The sequence below is a fragment of the Parasteatoda tepidariorum genome, chromosome 8 (assembly GCF_982258835.1).
Source record: "Parasteatoda tepidariorum strain Cologne lab strain chromosome 8, Ptep-v5.0, whole genome shotgun sequence".
Taxonomy (NCBI): Eukaryota; Metazoa; Arthropoda; class Arachnida; order Araneae; family Theridiidae; genus Parasteatoda; species Parasteatoda tepidariorum.
In genome coordinates this window covers 28385822-28404929 of record NC_141762.1, presented here as the reverse complement: position 1 = coordinate 28404929, position 19108 = coordinate 28385822, and the positions used below count along the sequence as shown (strand labels likewise).

At 30.5% G+C, this 19108-nt stretch overlaps 1 protein-coding gene and 1 long non-coding RNA gene across 8 annotated transcripts in view; both read right to left on the bottom strand.

Moving 5' to 3' along the window:
* The window catches only part of LOC107438772 (uncharacterized), a 572328-nt gene that overhangs the window by 239034 nt on the left and 314186 nt on the right, over positions 1–19108 (bottom strand). The window contains exon 1 of one of the 7 annotated variants that reach the window (XM_043040148.3): positions 7643–7700. The exons of the other annotated variants lie outside the window; for them this stretch is intronic. The gene's annotated coding sequence lies outside the window, so the exon portion shown is untranslated. Of the gene's footprint in view, positions 1–7642; positions 7701–19108 lie in introns of those variants that run through there. 7 annotated transcript variants of the gene reach the window in all.
* Positions 7643–19108, bottom strand: part of LOC147806033 (uncharacterized) — a 154205-nt gene continuing 142739 nt past the window's right edge. Inside the window, exon 3 of the long non-coding RNA XR_015428689.1 lies at positions 7643–7700. This is a non-coding gene — a long non-coding RNA (uncharacterized LOC147806033). The remainder of the gene's footprint in view (positions 7701–19108) is intronic.

Here is a 19108-nt window from a genome sequence, read left to right as displayed (position 1 = left end):
AAAGTCTGGACCTACCAAATCCCTAAAAAGACAAACATTATCCAGAATAATCTTTCTGCAATGCCGCTGCGACGCAACGATACCTCACTCTAAGATGTGTAGCAGTGTTCAGTCATTGTGCATGATGTCTGCTCATACAGGCACGCCTAGGCAATACCGATCACGTTCATGAACCTATTGTTGAGAACAACGTGTTCCCTCGTCTCTCTCTACACTAAGTGGTAGCCAGAATCACTTGTCAGGATTCGTCGAAGAACATCCCTCTGGACCAACTAAGTTTTAACCAAGACGATCTTCAGACCAACGTTGTCTTTCTCAACGATGACGTGGTAAAAGCGGATTGCATCGAACAGGTTACAGTGCATGCAAACCAACATGATTGCATCACCGTGAGATGGTTCTGGCAGAAACATGCGTACCGGTAGTGGTTGCAAGATTTGCAGTTATTTGCCTAGGAGTGGCATTTCTTATCTTTTTCGCAACTGGGGATACGTATCGTTCTTGTTGAGGCATGGTGTTTCTACAATGACCACCGGCATGCCGTTGCATAGCATTTCCACCTTCAGCGGTCTTCTTAAACGCCGGGGGAACATTTTTTGACACTCCCATTACAGCGGCCACAGCGGTGGCATTTTGACGTACTTCTAGTCGTCTAACTGCTCGTCCACGATCGAAAGAACTCAGATCATATCCTGCCAACATTTTGCACATAATTATTGCAACACCACACTGAATTAACCAGAAATAAGTTCAACAACCTATTGTGCTATTTCGGTCAAATTCCTTACATTAAGAATTTTCGAATGAATGAAGAAATGGTGTGCACTAATTTTTATACAGAAAACGGTTACTGCTCTACCAAGCCTTTTGCAATTGATTTTTCTGTTATTGGTCGGCTGTCAAGAGCGCTATATTTTGCATAAATCAGTTGTTCTCAAGAAATTGTCAAGTTGTGTAATTTACAGAAAGACAGGACAGAATTCGATAACGGACACTATAATTTTCAATATCAAGCTATAACTATGTAAATAATTTTTAAATCCGTGATTCGGATTTAAAAAGTAACTCGAAAAACAGGTATAAAAAAACGATTGATTTTTTAAAAAAAGTATCAAAGAAAGGAATATCACGAAGAAAAAAAATACCACCCACGAATAAAGAGTCTTTCGTTGTGAGAGAGACACACCAGATTTCGATAAAGAACACGATAATTTTCAATATCAAAATATAACTTTGCAAATCATTCTTAAATCCCTGATTCGGATTTAAAACATAACTCAAAAAAAGGACTAAGATATCGACAAACAAAAAAAAAAAAGAAAAGAAAAACGATTGATTTAAAAAAAAACATGTATCATAAGAGCGGAATATCACAAGGGGGGAAAGTACCACCAATGAATAAAGAGTCTTTAGTTTGAGAGAAAGACACGCCAGAATTCGATAATGGCGACAATAATTTTCTTTTTGAAAAATAAAAAATTTAAAAAAAAAAGAAAGAAAGAAAGGGGCGAGAGTGGGCGATCAAAATTTGATGCCGGTGGATTAGAGGAAGTGGAGGAATCAGGGTGGTGTAAAATGTCATTTACAGGAAGGAAACCGGAAAAGAAGGGACAAGAGACCCGAGGGACAGCCAAAGCGACAGAAGAAGTCGAAAGGTGAAAGAGAGAGTAGAGATTCTGCCTATATAAGGTCAGAATGACAGCAAAGAAAAAATATTAGAAGCAGGGTGAGAGAACTGTGGCCTAAGGCGATCTGCTGTCCACTGCAAAAGCGAAGAACGTCATCGTTTGGACCGGACACTGGACGCTTGGAGGTCAATCAATAATTCTACAACCTCCAAATAGATTGGGATAGGGGAAGGAGGCGTGTGAGAACTGGGTGCTTCAAGAACCCTAAACAGTAGGGAGGGGGGAGCACGCATATAGATATATAAAGAATAAAAGAAATTCCCGCGATTCATAATGAGATAGCGTTTGTTTGGAAGCCGGGAGCGATTGGATTTTTGCGTTTTTCGGACTTCGGCGCCATCGAAAAACCAGGAAAACAACGAAGTTTGGCCTCAAAGCATGAAGTAATGCTAAAAATTACGGAAAAAGGAGGAAAAAAATGGAAAGAAACCAGCCAATATGAGGTTGGAGGAGGAAAATTTATTCTCTTGGGCCGTCGTTGGTATTCGGCATTAAAGCGACACGCAACAAATAATAGATGAATCTAATTGCTTAAGCAGCGATCTGACTACTTTGGACGATTTGGCGATGGAAAGGAGAGGAAAAGGTTTACTAGATCTACTCCAAGAAAAATACAACATTAACAACAGAATTTATAGTAGGGAAAAAAAAAGAGTTAAACAATTTATATAAAAGAATGGAAAATTTATAGCGTAGTATTTGGAAAATTTGTTAGTAAGATTACCATATAACCAAGCCAAAGGGCAGGCAGCTAAACAGAACAAAATAAAAATTAAACGCATGAGCATGTAATCTTCCTATAAAATTGCTTTAGGAAATTTGTTTTACCAGTTTCCTCGAAATTATAATACCGATGCCTTGGACAATTTATACAGTGCAAATTTGCTGCAAAATTTAAAAAGATGAAAAATTAATCTTTAATATCGTGTAATCGAACTTAAGAAGTGCGATAATACTGTTTAAATTAGCACCATATTAAAGTTTTAGCAAATGTGAACGATATTATGGTTTAACAAGCTCAAAAACTTCTAACAGTATTATACATACCATGTTAAAAGTTAATTTACGTTTTGTAATTATATAGGCAGTTTAATGTGTAGAAAAACATAGCTTTACTTAACATATAAGGTTAGAGCACATTCGAACTACGTTGGGAGTTTGAAGCACGTATTATGGCTCAATGTTTAACAGATATTTTAAAGCCGTGTTTAAGTGAAGTTATTATGTGGGTAGTTTAATTTTTTATAGAAACATAGCTTTGTTTAACATCCTAATAAGGTCACAATACATTCGAGCTACGCAAGAAGTTTGAAGTACTTATCAATGTTTAACATATGCTTTGACACTGTGTTTGAAATCAGAATGTGTTTAACAATCACTAATTGTAACATTCTATCCGAGAGTAAAGCAACCTTAATGTAGATATGTTATAAGATTGATTGATATTGAACTTCAGAATTGTTAAAATGAAACATAGCGGTTCAGAAATTAATGACAATTAATTTCAAATATTGTAAAATTATCAATAAGTTTAAACTATAACGGAATAAATATTTTGAAGTCAAATACCTTAATATCATGGTTAATTTCGAATATAAACATTTTTACAAAGCATTAAAGTTAAAAGCATATTTTAGAAGCATATATAAATGTAAACTAACCATTATCATTGCAGAAGAATGTTATTACAACGTATCATAGATATATATATTTAATTTATTACTTTTTCCTTCTCAATACAATGTTTGGATTCAATATAATAAAACAGTCCTTATTTATTCAATGTTTCTTTAACTAATAACCTTCACAGAATGAAAAATCGCTGATGCTTATACGGTTCTATTTTTCAATGGCATTTCTTTATTCAATCGCAAAAAATGAAACATGCAAAAGAAATCTACTTTCCCTATGCGTTTTTCATAACTGAAATTTCGAAAATAAAAACAAAGCCAAAACATTAGTTTTTCTCATTCTTTTTACCATCCTTCTTTGTGGGCTTCGTAATATCCATTTTGGAATTTTCCGAATGCGAACGGAAAATAAAATATAAATTGAAAAAAAAAGAAGGAATAAATTCCGAACGCACTCAAAACTAAATACAAATGCATAGAGTAGTGCACACAGGCAAAAGGAAATAAACCAGCCGGAGAAACGAGCATAAAAACGAAATAAAAAGCGAAAAGGAAAAGGAATGGGAATTTTTGGGAAGCAAAACTGATTTTATTCCGAAGAATATATCAAACGAAATGCACGTCCAGACTACATAGTATAACAAGAATGAAAAACAGAATAGTATTTTTCCTAATGTATTATGGACGTAGTGGCCAACGAAGAAGAACACAACCAGCGGTAAATAAAATATTGGCCAGCCAGCTGCTCATCATAGCAAAAACGCACCAAAGTCTATAAAAAGGAAGTTTTAGGCCTTAGAAAAAGCCTAAACGGCCTTTCGCATTTTAAAGCGGAAGATCGATGTAAACGATAAAAAGTGCATTAAATGTATTATGTGGTCAGATTTTTGGGCCAAGAATATGGTTATAGGCCTGCCCCCAAAAAACATCCGTTTGGGAATTCTCTTTTCAAATTTCACTTTTTGGGAGAAGAGTTTTTGGAGAAAAGAAAATTTCTTTTCCTGGAGATATAAATGCATACATATAAAAAGGAATACAAAAACGACATTGAAACGCGTAGCCCTGAGATCACTGCCATACAATGCCACGGATAAACTAAATTTCTATAGCCCAGAGGCCAGAGCTTATTTTTTATGTATACATTCATAGTTATACAAACGCAATAGAGAATAAAGAAGAAAATAACGCAAACTTCGGAAGTTTTTCCCGACCAGTGATTCTCTCTCATTTTTTTCTCCATCCTTCCAATATCGCTTCTAGAACCAAAAACCACCATACATATTCGAAAAAGAAGCAAGGAGATTAGATACAAAACTTTTAAATCGGACTAAAGCAGGTGCATTTCCATTCAAATTCTTTAAAGAAAGAGGAAAATATATATTCTGAAAATACTTTTTGATGCCGAGCAGTCTTTCTTCCCTCTCGGTAGGTATAAACGTGATTCGAAAATAGTTTATTGCTCAGTATATAATAAACAATTTGAAAAATGTATAGAATTTTTCTAAAAAAAGAATACTTTAGCTTATTAATAAAAGTTTTTTCGTTAACAGTAAAAATGCACACAGGAGAACTTTAGTATTTTTAATGGATGCTTTTAAAAGAGTGTCCCACAATATTCACGAAATATTGCACATTTGTCTTAAATGTTGTCAAATAAAAAGAAGAAAAATAGTGAGAACCAATAGTGTGTTATTAAAAATTGAAAGCTACACTAAGGAACAAAGCATTTTCATTGTTAAGCAATAATTTGTGCGGTGTTATTTCCTGATCGTGCAATTCCCTATTTTGTTGATCAAAATTGGTATAATTATCAGAGTTATTATCTTTTCTTTTTCATGCAAAACAGTCATTTAGCCTTTATCTGATAGGAAGTTCCATTAATTTTTTTACTGTATACCTTATGATTTTACAGTATACTTTACTGTATACTTTATGACTTTACTGTATACTTTATGAGTTTACTGTATACTTTATGATTTTACTGTATACTTTATACTTTACAGTATACTTTACAAAAAAAAGGTCCCAATTTTTAACTAAAAACCTCTGCCAATTTTGGATCGAATTGTAAAAAGGCATCACATGTTCATAACATCGATATTTTCGACATAAATTACCTACAATCAATCTTTTTATTTAAAGCGTTGGGTAGTAAATTAATTTAAAGACCGATTTCGAAAAAATATGTTGAGAAAAAATTTTTCAACTTGAGTAGTTTTTTTAAAATTATTAATTCTTTTATAGTCTTCGTAAAAATTGTATAGTTAACATGAAAACTCTCTCTTAATACTGTTAATTTTACAACGTAGTTTTATTTTTAAGTTTATATAGCCAAGTACAACGATGAAAATTCATTCCGTCTTAACTTCTAAAAAATGAGGACTTTTTTAACTAAAAAAGCTAAAATTTATTGAAACTCAGATATGTTTTTTAAATAAAAAAAACGCTCCAAAAATTAATTTCTAAAAAAACTAAACAAAGAAATTGAGCGAGCATTTTAATTTTCATCGCATTAAATATGATAGCGGTCTGAGACTTATCTGAAAAATGTTTCAGAAGCTTTACCTAAAAAGATTAGACTAAAATATCAACGGAAAAGAAATTTGTTTTATCATCTTACTAAGATCACAAACGTGAACAAAATATTTTTTTTCAAAGATTTACGTTAACTAATTAAAAACTCTGCTGCAAAATAAATAAATATAAAATAAAAATTACTTTTTAAAAAAATGAAGAACAATGAAAAATAATCAAAACGACCAAAAAATAATAAAGAAACATGTTTTCGGATGTTCAGCACGCTCTAAGCTCACCATTATAGCACTACGTATTTTTGGAGAGCTTAGTCAATATTTTGAGTATAGGTTCGAGTACAGGACTAACAACCATCCTAGAGTCATTAGAATCGAAAAAGCGATAACATTCGAACAACTTCCACTTCATGGTGCAATCAACAACGGGTTGGATTCATCTCGCGTATGCAGCCTCGATTTTTTTATCACCAATGAAATATTTTTTTAATACGAAAAAAACAATTTCAACTCTTGATTCGGTAAACACTTCAACACTGCATTAAACAACGTTGAAGCGAAGACAAATAATGGAAAATAATAAAGTAATATACCTATTGTAAAGGCACGAATTACTTGGATATCTGAGCAGCATCCAGGGTGAAACGGATCGTAAAATTTGCAGAGGAATGCGAGAACAATTTCCGAGGAAACGGTTGAAATAATTTAGCAAAATATCTATCTATTTTGGAAGTGTTGTTGAAATATATGTATTAGAATGAAAAATTGTGCTACTTAGAAATTTCTCAGCAACAATGGTTAAATTAATATTTATTTAACTGTTATTTTACTACATCCAACCAAAACAGTCAATTAACCATAAAAAAAAGATGATATTCATATTATTAAAGGTAAAAAAAACGTTGATTGATTGTTTTTTCCTAATACGGCTAAACAACCAGAATTATATTCGCGCCATCTTGCCCCACTTTATAAAGCCATTTTTAGTGTAGCTGAGTACATACTGTAGCTAAGTTGGGATAATCGGTCAATCTCATGACCAGATGAATTGGGGTTCGAAGCCCAGCATTGATACTACAATATTTTTTCATTCCTTCAGTACATTAAGAGTTTCAAGTGACCTGCACTTTTCAATCGGTAACCTTGGACTATTAGAATACCAAATCATTATTCGCGCATAAATGGCGCAGCATACACAGCGCTATAGTGTCCGTTTAATGGTTTAGAAAATATATTAGTCGTAAATAGTCACAATAAATATTCTCCAGAAATTCAGTTATTTGACGTAAAAAAAAGAAGAAGAAAAACAGAGAAGCAGTACTGAACATTTAAGTTTCCAGTAATATTTTTAAATAAAATTTGTTAATAATTATACAAAAATATACCGAAATCCCCTTTTTGTACACGAACTTTAAACCTACAGTTGTATTAAATACAACATAAAATTATTTTTCAAATTCTTACGAAGTATGTATTTTAAATTTACCTTCCGAACTGCTATAAAAATAACTTAAAATCAATTTTAAATTTTTTTTTAATATACCAGAAAAATTTTTCTGAAATGAAGGATATAATATTTTCTTTCACAGACTATTTATTTAAAAAAACAACTTTAATGCTTAATTAATATCTTTTTACAATAAAATACGGTGTATCAAAATATTTTTTAGGATATACTAAATAATTTCATAACAGTTTAAAAATTCAGTAAAATGTGAGAGCTAATGTAGTTTTAAAATGACAGAATTCAATTTGGCATTCTATGTATATGGTTAAAATAATGTGTTCTTACCAAAGCATTAGACATGTCAATTTTCACTCTTCTGAATAAAAGAATAAAATTTATTTACCTGCAAGAAAGAAAAGAACATAAGAATAAAATAATGGAAATACAGGCAAATATACTTAAGGAAAAGAAATAATTTTCAGGATACAAAACTTTTTTTTAAAGTTGATTAGCCAAAAACACATCGGTCATAAAAAACACTAATTAAAAATGCAAACAAAAATAGAACAAGTCATAAAATAAATTATTTTCTTATTGTTAAACATAAATTCTACCTTCATGTTTTCTGTAAGAAATTAATTAAAATATTATCAATCAAACAATGCATAAATTAGATTTCAACTAAAAAAAATTTTCTAGCAATAATATTTTAAAATTAAAATTTAGAAAACGATTACGAAAATCGCAATTTATACAATCATCTTCTCAAAAAATTTTTTGATGATATTTCCCCCCTTTATTAACTATCTATTTAAATAAAAGTTTGAGGCCAGTCTTGTGTCAAGAATTGTCATCAAATACTGTACAAAAACTATTGTAGTTGTATTTCTTTTCCTATTAAAAGTGATTTGATGAGTTTAAGTAATAAAGTTTTATTGCTAAAAATTAAAAAATGGTTATAAAAACCGCTATTTATAATATCGTTTTCTCTTAAAAACTATGTTCTTTTTCTCATTCTTATATCATTATTTTTTTTAAATAAAACAAAAATTTAAGACACGTTTGGAGCTACAAATTGTTCTCTAACATTGCACTACTCAAAAATTAATGCAGTAGATCAATTTATAACAAAATTAATAAATCTCATTCTATTCAGCAATAAAATTTAATAATTGAAAATTAGAAAACGATTACGAAAAAATGCCATTATTAGAATCGTTTTCACAATAAATTACATTATTTTTTTATTCTATTGCTCTCTAACATTGCACTACTCAAAAATTGATGCAGTAGATCAATTTATAACAAAATTAATAAATCTCATTCTATTCAGCAATAAAATTTAATAATTGAAAATTAGAAAACGATTATGAAAAAATGCCATTATTCGAATCGTTTTCACAATAAATTACATTATTTTTTTATTCTAAAGTATGATTTTTTTAAAAATAAAATGAAAGAGCTTAAGGCAAGTTTATTTAAAAAAATAATAATAATAAAATAATTATTAATGGCAATAATTTTTGTGAGTTATGCTTAATTATAAAGTTTAATGTAATGCAATTCTTACAGAAAATATGAATGCAGAATTTCCCTTGACTTTAACATTAGGAGCCTAAAGAGCCCGTTGAAAGAAAGGCAGAGAGAAATAGAAAGAGAAAAGAGAAGAAAATAATTGCAGCCACTAAAGACGGCAAACAGAGCCAATTAGCCGTCGATTAGTTCGTCGCTTCGACAGCGGTGGCGTTATCAATCACTTGAAGCGACAGATTTCTGTAGCTCTAGCCATTGATTTTATTTCTTCTGCTACGAATTAGATTATGAATTCTTTTCACACACTAATAAGGAAAAGATATAACTTCCACATGATTTCAAAGATACATCGTCAAAAAACATTGTTTTTCTATGGAAGCTTATAGACAAAATTGAACATACCAAAGTAAATAAATAAATAATGCGAAAAACCACTGAATGGTAATCATTTTGGAAAGTAAAAATGCTTTAGAATATGTGCTAATTACGTATCTAATTTCAGCAAACGTTTTTAGGGACAAAAAAACTTGCTTTGGACTTCTTACTTAATTGAGATCTCATTTTCTCTCTGAAAAAGCAAAGCTACTTATCTGTAAAAATTCTCATCAGAAAAACTTAATGATTTTTTTTAGAAACCTGGGCTTTAACTAAAAATGGAGATTATTAAGGTTCAGTTTTAATTGGAAAAATTTTCAGAAACGTTCTTAGCGGTATCAAAGAAACTGGCGTCTTGCAAAGATATTTTAATTGGGAAATTCAGAGATATGAAATGTACTAAAGTTAAAAGAATGAACATGGCCACTCAAATTGCTAGAATGAATGGAGAAAAAAAAACAGGTAAATATAAAAGCTTTTCACAGATAGGAAAAGAGGAAGGCCAAAATAATGATGGCTTGATTGAGTGGAATCAGACTGTTGAGTGATTGGGTTCTTCATACATATAGAAAACATGGAGGAGAGAATGGTGTTATTTGTGTGGATACAAAATGTGTATAGTTTTGAAAATTCGAAACAAGTGAAAAAAAAATTAAAACTGGGCAGTATGAGTTATTAAGATTTCAAATTTCGTTTTAAAGGAATTAGAAATGTAAAAAACTTTAACAGAAGCACGACTAAGGTTATAGTTAATTAGAAAATATTCTGGTTCAACTATCCAAATTCCACCAAGCGAAGAAAAAATATTTTTTTAAAGTTTTTAGAATAACGCGAGACATTTCGAACTAAAACAATACCACATGACAACATTGTTTATGAAAAGCAATGATATGTTTGGAAGAAGAAAAAAATATGTATTAATCTCGTATTAGAGAAGAGCTAGCTCCCGTCACTTGCCAAGAAAAGATATAATCCGATCTCCAGTTTGAGAATCACTGTCACTATCACTAAGATGGACATTTCTTTTTGCGATTCGTTAATAGATATTGGGGTAAACATTTCTTCAAACCATCAATTAGTAGATTTCTTTCTTCGCCCTTAAGAAGAACTAAGAATTCCATCTAGCAGCGACATCCCATACGTCTTAAGGGGTGGACGTTCTAAGATTCCATCTATCTGTGCTAAGGCAGATCAACTTTCGAGATGCGCGCATATTTCTTCCTTCAGAGAAGCACGCTTTTCTCCTCCCAAAACTTTCGGACATTGTTTTTAAGTGGACACAAAGAGAAAGAAAAACGGAGGGGGGGGGTGAGAAAAAAAAGAGGGCAGCTATTTTTAAAGCTCCAGGGAAGGGGAGAAACCAAGAGTGATCGCCGTTACAACGTTACCCTCTTTTCTTTTTTTTCCTTCTTTTTCTTTTCTTCTAACGTCGCCGACACCTACAGTGGCGACAAAAAGAAGAAGAAAAACGCCTAAAAAGAAAAAGAAGAGGCACAGGAATGAGTTGGAATGAAAAAAGAAATAAGAAGAAAAACGCAAAAAAGGGAGAGAGAGAGAAAAAGAAACAAAAGAAAAGGATGGGTATGAAAAAAAAGTCACTGAGGGGGGTGAGTTGAGTTGGGGTGGGGTGGGGGTGTTTCAAATGAAGACATACGACAGCGTTTTTTGGGCTGATATCTAATGAAGGTAGCAGCCGAGGGAAGGTCTTCAAAATGGGGAGAGGTGGGAGGAGAGAGAGAGCGAAGATGCGCGATTTGCAGAAGAGGGAGAACTTAGAAAGGCATTTCAATCAAGCGCCTTTTAGACTCCACCCCAGAGGAAAAACTAAGACAAATGCCGAACGAGAAAGTACCAAAATATACGCCTGAATATACCAATCGCGAATAATATCACACAAAGCATTTCTTAATACGGCCCAATCCAACGGCATCTTACAATTTAACCCTTTAAATGCGAGAATGAAACAGGAATAATGGTAGAATTGAACTCTTTGTAGCAAAAACTATGGTACATTAGTTATTTAAGGTAGTACATTCAATATGCGCCTGCATATGTAAATCAGGAATAGTATAACCAGGGGTCTGTCCAGACATTTTGTGAAAGGCCCGTTTTTGTAAAATTGTGAAAAAATTACCCGTAATTTGTGAATATAAAATAAACATTAAGTCACATTCTTTCAACCAGGGTCCTGCTTTTGTGAATTTGTGCAAATAGAGTCCGTTATTAAAAAAAATATTTTTGAGGGAATTTTTAAATTGTAAAGACATACAAGATTATGCTCAACACTGAAACATTATAATTAAAAAAATTAAATTTTAAAAAATAAACAGCAATTGCTGCTACTAAATTAGAGAGGCAACATACAAATATTTGGTATTTAGCCTATACTGCTGAGCGCAGAATATTCATTTCGGACAAATAAAGAAAGAAGCGTCTGTCGAAGACAACATTTAGTTCGTTTACATCTGTCTTCCTTCCCCCCCCCCTTCCTGGGAAGGGTTTATTCGATTAACAAATTTGTGAAGGGTCCGATTAAAATATAATTTATTTTGTGAAGGGTCCGTTTTTAAGTCAAAATATTTTGTGAAGGGTCCGTTTTAAATAACGGCGAGAATAAAACAGCATTTAACCCTTTACATCATGAATTTCTTAAATTGTGGTACATGTACCACAAATGGTACATATTTATTATAAGTGGTAAAATTAACATGCATACTGTTTATTGATCACGAGATGAGACCTCATTTTCACTCAGAGCTTATCTCACGATTGCCAGAGGGTAGTATATTTAAATACTTAGAAATTATGATTGTTTTTTAATGTATAAAAGAATTCTAAATTGATGTAGAATAGATAGGTATCATATTTATATTCAATTACGATCTGAAAGTTTCCTTTAGGGTTATTTAGCTTTCATAAATTTCATTTTGAATAATAAACACTTACCTTTATTTAAATTCTTTTTTTACTGCATTGTTTGTTTTTTAACATCTAGGACTCGAGATATGAAATAAGTATATTTCTAAACATCAAAATTTATCCTCTTTTCCCAAGAAAGGAAGTACCCAATGACAGTCGTTCGTAATTATAGACATTATATGTAAGGCATATTTAAATTTTTTGACTATTTCAATTCATTAAAATTGAAATAAATCGGTTGGTAAAAAAGATTAAGGTAAAAATAGCAAACAGGCAATTTTTTAATGATTTGAAAATAAGTGAATAGTAAAAATAATCTACAAGTGATGTGATGGATAAATACGAAATCATGCGATTAATGTTAAATTAAGATTGAAAATATTTAAACGATTTATGAATTAGTTTATATAAATTTAAACGGAAAAACTTATTTCAATAAATTTATGTTACGATAAGTATTTATAAATCAAATATAAATAAATATATAAATAGGGTTTCAGTTGCTTTTGAATTCTTATAGTAACACACATATCTTTGAGGTTATGAATAATAGTTTTCAAAAAAATAATAATAAATAAATAAGCAATAGAAAAATAATCTAATATCAATATAAAAAGTCATTGAAAGCATATAATTCATATTTCAACAAGTTATAATTTTAGCTTGAATAGTTTTTTTTGAAATATTTATATTCATTTCTTTGTATTTACAAAACATTTAAGAATATTAATATCGCAATCTTCGAATAGAATTTTTCAAATTAATACGGATTCAAGTTTTTAACAAAAAAATTTGATTTGTGCATTTTTAATCCAGACTTTATATTATACATACGTAATTTTCAAAAAACAGAAGAAGAAAAAACAATCACAGTACTTTAAAAGACACATTAATTTCTATAAAATACAGCGGGTATTGCAGTAGAAATTTTTAAAAAAATCGTGCCTTTAAACAATTAATAATTTGCAAAGAACTACCCCTATGGTTTAAATATAGCGGATGTGCTTATGGCGGCAAGTTTCACAACAGCCGAAACTACTGTAAATATGTTTTCTTAACAGGGAGTATGTTATGGCAGTGAAAATAACAACATTAAACTGGCAGCACTTTGAGGGGGAAGGAGAAAAAGCGATGGCTCTGTGATTTTTTACTTTTATGCTAGTTAAACGATTGTTTTTACTTTCATTTTCTGTTTGCTACATGTTTATTAAAAAAACGATAGTAAAATGACAATAAACCATAATATTGTAAGCAATTATTTTGATTTCGCTTGAATTTGAAACTGTAAAAAGTTCACAAATAATAAATTTTTATTTCTTTCATATAAAAGTGAAAAACATTTCATAAAAAAAGCACAAAATTTACTTTCCGCCTTCCAAAAAAAAATTTAAAATAATAATACATTTGAACATAAGAGACATACGTAAAACCACAGGGACAATAAGTTTATATATTTCGAAATATAAATAGTTATACATGAATAGGTTTTAAAATTCGTGAATTTGAAATATTATCGAAATTATGTACACAGACATAAAAAAGCTGCCTATTTAAAGCTAATTGTTTTTGGTCACCTGAAGTTTTTCACAGAAACTATTGAATTTTTTTTAAAAAGCATTATTTTTTGTGTTTGTTGTGGTTAAGGGGAGAAAGAAGTTATTTTTTTTTTAATTTTCTGTTGTTCTTACTATTAAAATTAATTATTCAAAAAGAAATCTATATATATATATATATAATTTTCTCAAGATAAATACTACTACGGTGTAAAAAAATTTTTTTAGTCCAAAAACTATTTGTTAAAGTTATTGCAAAATGCAAAAGATGTTGTTACAGGGATGCAAAGATGTGTAAAATGAAAATGCAAAGATGTGTAAAGATGTTCCCCTCCCCCCATTTTATAGGTTTTTCAATACAACTATAAGTTTAGTTTTCATTTTCAGTCTCAAAAGAGAAAAAAAAAACTTGGCAAAAGGTTAACAAAACTGCAAGTGTAAAGGTTTTATTTATCATTTTCAAGGTTTTATTTATCATATTATTTTCCTGACACAAAAAACCTTAGAAAAGTTTATGTACTTATAAGTGTAAAAATGTTTTCTTTTGCAGGCACAAATTTTATGTAAAGATTTTCTTTAAAAATTTTTTTTCTTCTTAGTTTGTCGGCATAAAAAAAATTCGGTAAACGACCAATACAAACAAGTGCAAAAATTATTTTTAACTTCGCCGACATAAAGATTTTGACATGGTCAATAAACTAATAAAAGAGTAGTGATTTTTTTTCTGTAGGTATTGTACATCAAAGCCCATTTTTACACGAACTGAGAACAGAACTTCATCAGACTTACCTTAATGAGATTCTTTAGAAGTCCCTTGAACATAAAAATAACCAATAAATTTGCAAAAACATAATTATTTTCCAATTAAAATCAATCCAAGAATACCAAAATGTTTTTATTCAAATATTTAGAGGGAAGCGAGTTAAATAACACAGAGTTTTTATTAAGTTAAAAAAAAAAAAAAATAGGATAAATCAACACTCCATCACAACTGATTTACGAATCGTTCCCAAATAAATAACTACCACCTTCAAATTAAGTAACGCATCCTAATAAAAAAAACCAAAAAAAAAAATCTTTTAAGCCTACATCTTCCGAAGCAAATTATTACCCGGAAAAAATATTCTCTCCATACCCTCCGTTATACCGTAACTGTTCTATTCCATTAACAGGGGTATTTCTAAGAATCACACACAAGCAAAAACAACAATAAAAAAAAGAGACAGGGGGGTAAAGAAAAACAATAACAACAATCGAATAATGAACATCGAAGTCCGTCATCTCATTAGAACTGCTACCGTTCAGTGAATCACTCTAATTATGACGAAGACGGGACGGAGTATTTTTATTTTTTTGAGGGCCTGGAGCGATACATCTCCATTACAGTGGGGCATTAATAAGTTTTCTGCACGAGGTGGCCCCATCTTCTAGAGTCTGACCCATATCCCTCTGTCCACTCCAACGGACTCATCTTTAAGAGGCAGTTCCAGTAGAAGGCGATTGATCGTTAGAGGAACATGAACTTGTAATGACTCCTTCTCTTCTTCCTCCCGCCGAACCAGTAATCACGGATGAAATTTTTCACCACTCTCTCTTTCTCTTTGCTCTTGCGCTTCTTTTTTTTTTTTCCTTCTTTTTCTCTTTCTTTTAAGCTAATAGGAGGATGGGGATGTTTGACATCGAATGATTGCGACGGTTGAAATAATATGGTAGGGTAATTAGGTTAGAATGCATAAAATATTACGGGCTTACACCTTAGCAAATCGCGAAAAGTGTCAGTAAAATAATAAAAATTAATAGATAAAACGTTAATTATGCTTTAGGGTTAAAAAAAATGAGGTATAAAAAAGTTTTATGTTCCTCATTTAATAATTATAATCCACCGAAACAGCAATCAAGGATAACATTTTTCATCACTCTGTCTTTGCTTTTGCTTTTTTTTTTTTTTTTTTTCCATCTCTCTCTTTCCCCCCTTTCTCTTTTACGCTAATAGAAGGATGGTTTGTCATCGAATGATCCCGTCGGTTGGAATAATATGGTAGGGTTATTAGGTTAGAATGCATAAAGCATCACGTACTTACACCTTTGTAAATTACGTATGAAAGAAAAAGTCTCAGTTTACTTAGGAGTGAAAATAATAAATTTGACAAATAAATTGCCTTAGGGATTAAGAATGAGGTATAAAAAAAGCTTTATGTTTCTTATTTAACACTTATTATCGCAACCATGGATGAAATTCTTCACCATTCTCACTCTCTTTCTCTTTCAAGCTAACTGGAGATGGGGATGTTATAACATGATTCTGTTCGTTGAAATAATATGATAGGGAAATTAAGTTACTCGTAGAGAAATAAAATCAAATTACGAATGGCATGCATAAAAAATTTTATTCTATATTTTTTTAAATATACTTCCAAAGCCATTTTCCTTCAAAATTAATTTTAGTTATTTTTAGACGATGATATCTAAAAATGTTTGTAAAAATGTATACTTCGTTATCAAAATATGTAAATTTAGTTTTTAACAATAAAAAAGTTTTATACAAGATTCTTATAAAACTAGCCAGTGACAAGTACTTTAATTTCAATTTTAGCTATTTTCAAGAGATATCCGCCATATTGTTTCAGTTCTCTATGCACTGAATTTTAGTAATAATTTAAAAGCTGCCAGGCAGCCATAAACACGCAACTACCACAAACCACCATAATGTAATCACACAAACCACCATAAACATGAGCCAGGAATATTTCAGCTCAGTAGTCAGCTAAAATATTAAAATTATTTCCGCAGTTATTAACTTGACTGTCATAAAAACGTTTATTTTCAAAATTTTTGAGTGTTGCCAATTTAGATAGAGAAATGCCCGCTTTTTTGGTGCCACGTAAGAGAAATAAACAGATAGAGTTGGCGTAAATTTAGATTTACTTAATAATCTTTAATTAATTTTATATTTTTAAGAGGTGTGAATACAACAACTTAGCAAAAGTAACATTACACAATATAGTTTTTCCAGAGAAAAAAAATCAAACTTTTATATACGTCATATAGTGTTATTACTCTTTTAAATGCAAATTTATTACTATCTCATTATGTTTGAGGTATATAAGGGCTGAAATGCGATAAATCACGCAATATTGACCTTATTATCTTTGATTAATTTTTACCTTTTTAAGAGGTGTCAATAAAATAATAACATGGTAGCATAAATAACAATATACTGTGTTTTTCCTGAAAAAAAAAAATCAGACTTTTTTCAGACGTCATGCAGTGTCTTTTAAACAAAACTTTGCTAGTATCTTGTTATCTTTATAAGATAAGTCAATACTGAATTCTGATAAATCATTCAGTATTGACCTTATTATCTCTGATTATTATTTTCTTCTTTTTAAGAGGTGTCAATAAAATAACAAGGTTGCAAAAATATTATTAAACTGTACAGTTTTTCCAGAAAAAAAATCAGCTTTTTTTTAGACGTCATGCAGTGTTATTACTTTTAAACAAAACTTTGTTAGTATCTTGTTATCTTTATAAGATAAGTCAATACTGAATTCTGATAAATCATTCAGTATTGACCTTATTATCTCTGATTATAATTTTTTTCTTTTTAAGAAGCGTCGATAAAATAACAAGGTTGCAAAAATATTATTATTAAACTGTACAGTTCTTTCCAGAAAGAAAATCAGTCTTATTTTAGACGTCATGCAGTGTTATTACTCTTTTAAACAAAACTTTGTTAGTATCTAATCTTTATAAGATAAGTCAATACTGAATTCTGATAAATCATTCAGTATTGACCTTATTATCTCTGATTATAATTTTTTTCTTTTTAAGAAGCGTCGATAAAATAACAAGGTTGCAAAAATATTATTATTAAACTGTACAGTTCTTTCCAGAAAGAAAATCAGTCTTATTTTAGACGTCATGCAGTGTTATTACTCTTTTAAACAAAACTTTGTTAGTATCTAATCTTTATAAGATAAGTCAATACTGAATTCTGATAAATCATTCAGTATTGACCTTATTATCTCTGATTATAATTTTTTTTCTTTTTAAGAAGCGTCGATAAAATAACAAGGTTGCAAAAATATTATTATTAAACTGTACAGTTCTTTCCAGAAAGAAAATCAGTCTTATTTTAGACGTCATGCAGTGTTATTACTCTTTTAAACAAAACTTTGTTAGTATCTAATCTTTATAAGATAAGTCAATACTGAATTCTGATAAATCATTCAGTATTGACCTTATTATCTCTGATTATAATTTTTTTCTTTTTAAGAAGCGTCGATAAAATAACAAGGTTGCAAAAATATTATTATTAAACTGTACAGTTCTTTCCAGAAAGAAAATCAGTCTTATTTTAGACGTCATGCAGTGTTATTACTCTTTTAAACAAAACTTTGTTAGTATCTAATCTTTATAAGATAAGTCAATACTGAATTCTGATAAATCATTCAGTATTGACCTTATTATCTCTGATTATTATTTTTTCCTTTTTAAGAGGTGTCAATGAAATAGCAAGGTTGCAAAGTTATTATTAAACTGTAAAGTTTTTCCAGAAAGAAAAATCAGAGTTTTTTCAGACGCCATGAAGTGTTATTACTCTTTTAAACGTAACTTTGTTACAATCTTGTTAACTTTGTAACAAATGTCAATACTGAGCTGTGATAAATCAAGCGTATAATTAACACGCAGCTACACACATCTTAATTTAAATACGAAAAAGCTTTTTTTTGTTTTCTTTATGTGGTTTGAGGTGCAAGAAACTACTTACGATTATTATCGTTAACTATTCGGGACGTGAAAGAGAGCATTAATATTCCCAATAGATGCAATGTATCTAATTGGAAACTATTCTAGAATTTATGGAACAAAAGAAAGCATTATGTGAGAGCGCGCAATGATACCGTCGCGCCCATTGTGCGATGAGAAATCAATAATATAAATAAAGTGAACAAAACAAACAAGCCTTAAAAAGCTTGGGTGAATCTCAAAAGAACCATTTTCCACAATTCCAATAGCTAGGTCCAATTCCTTAGGCAGGATAATGGCCTGTACGCGCATTGTTGAACGTCAGACCATCTGTTCAATGGTTTCGTTGATTAATTCCTGGCCAATTGTGGCGGACGCTACGCTCAAATGGAAAGCTGCAAGGGAAATCCGGTAACTAGGTACCCCTATCCAATCGGTGTGGAAATTAATAGCCTTTATGACCTAAAATGTGTGAAAAGACCCATTTGTTATAAAAAGCTAATAAATATATGAAATTTTGGGATGCATCATCCATCCAATCTCGTATTGAAATTATTTATGACTTGTTTCAGTTTATGAATCCCATTTTTCTTTTCAGTAAAATGGGATTCCTAATTTCGTTATGAAGCGGTTGATTTCAGATACAATTTTGATTCGTTGTTAAAAACTAAGATTTGTGTTG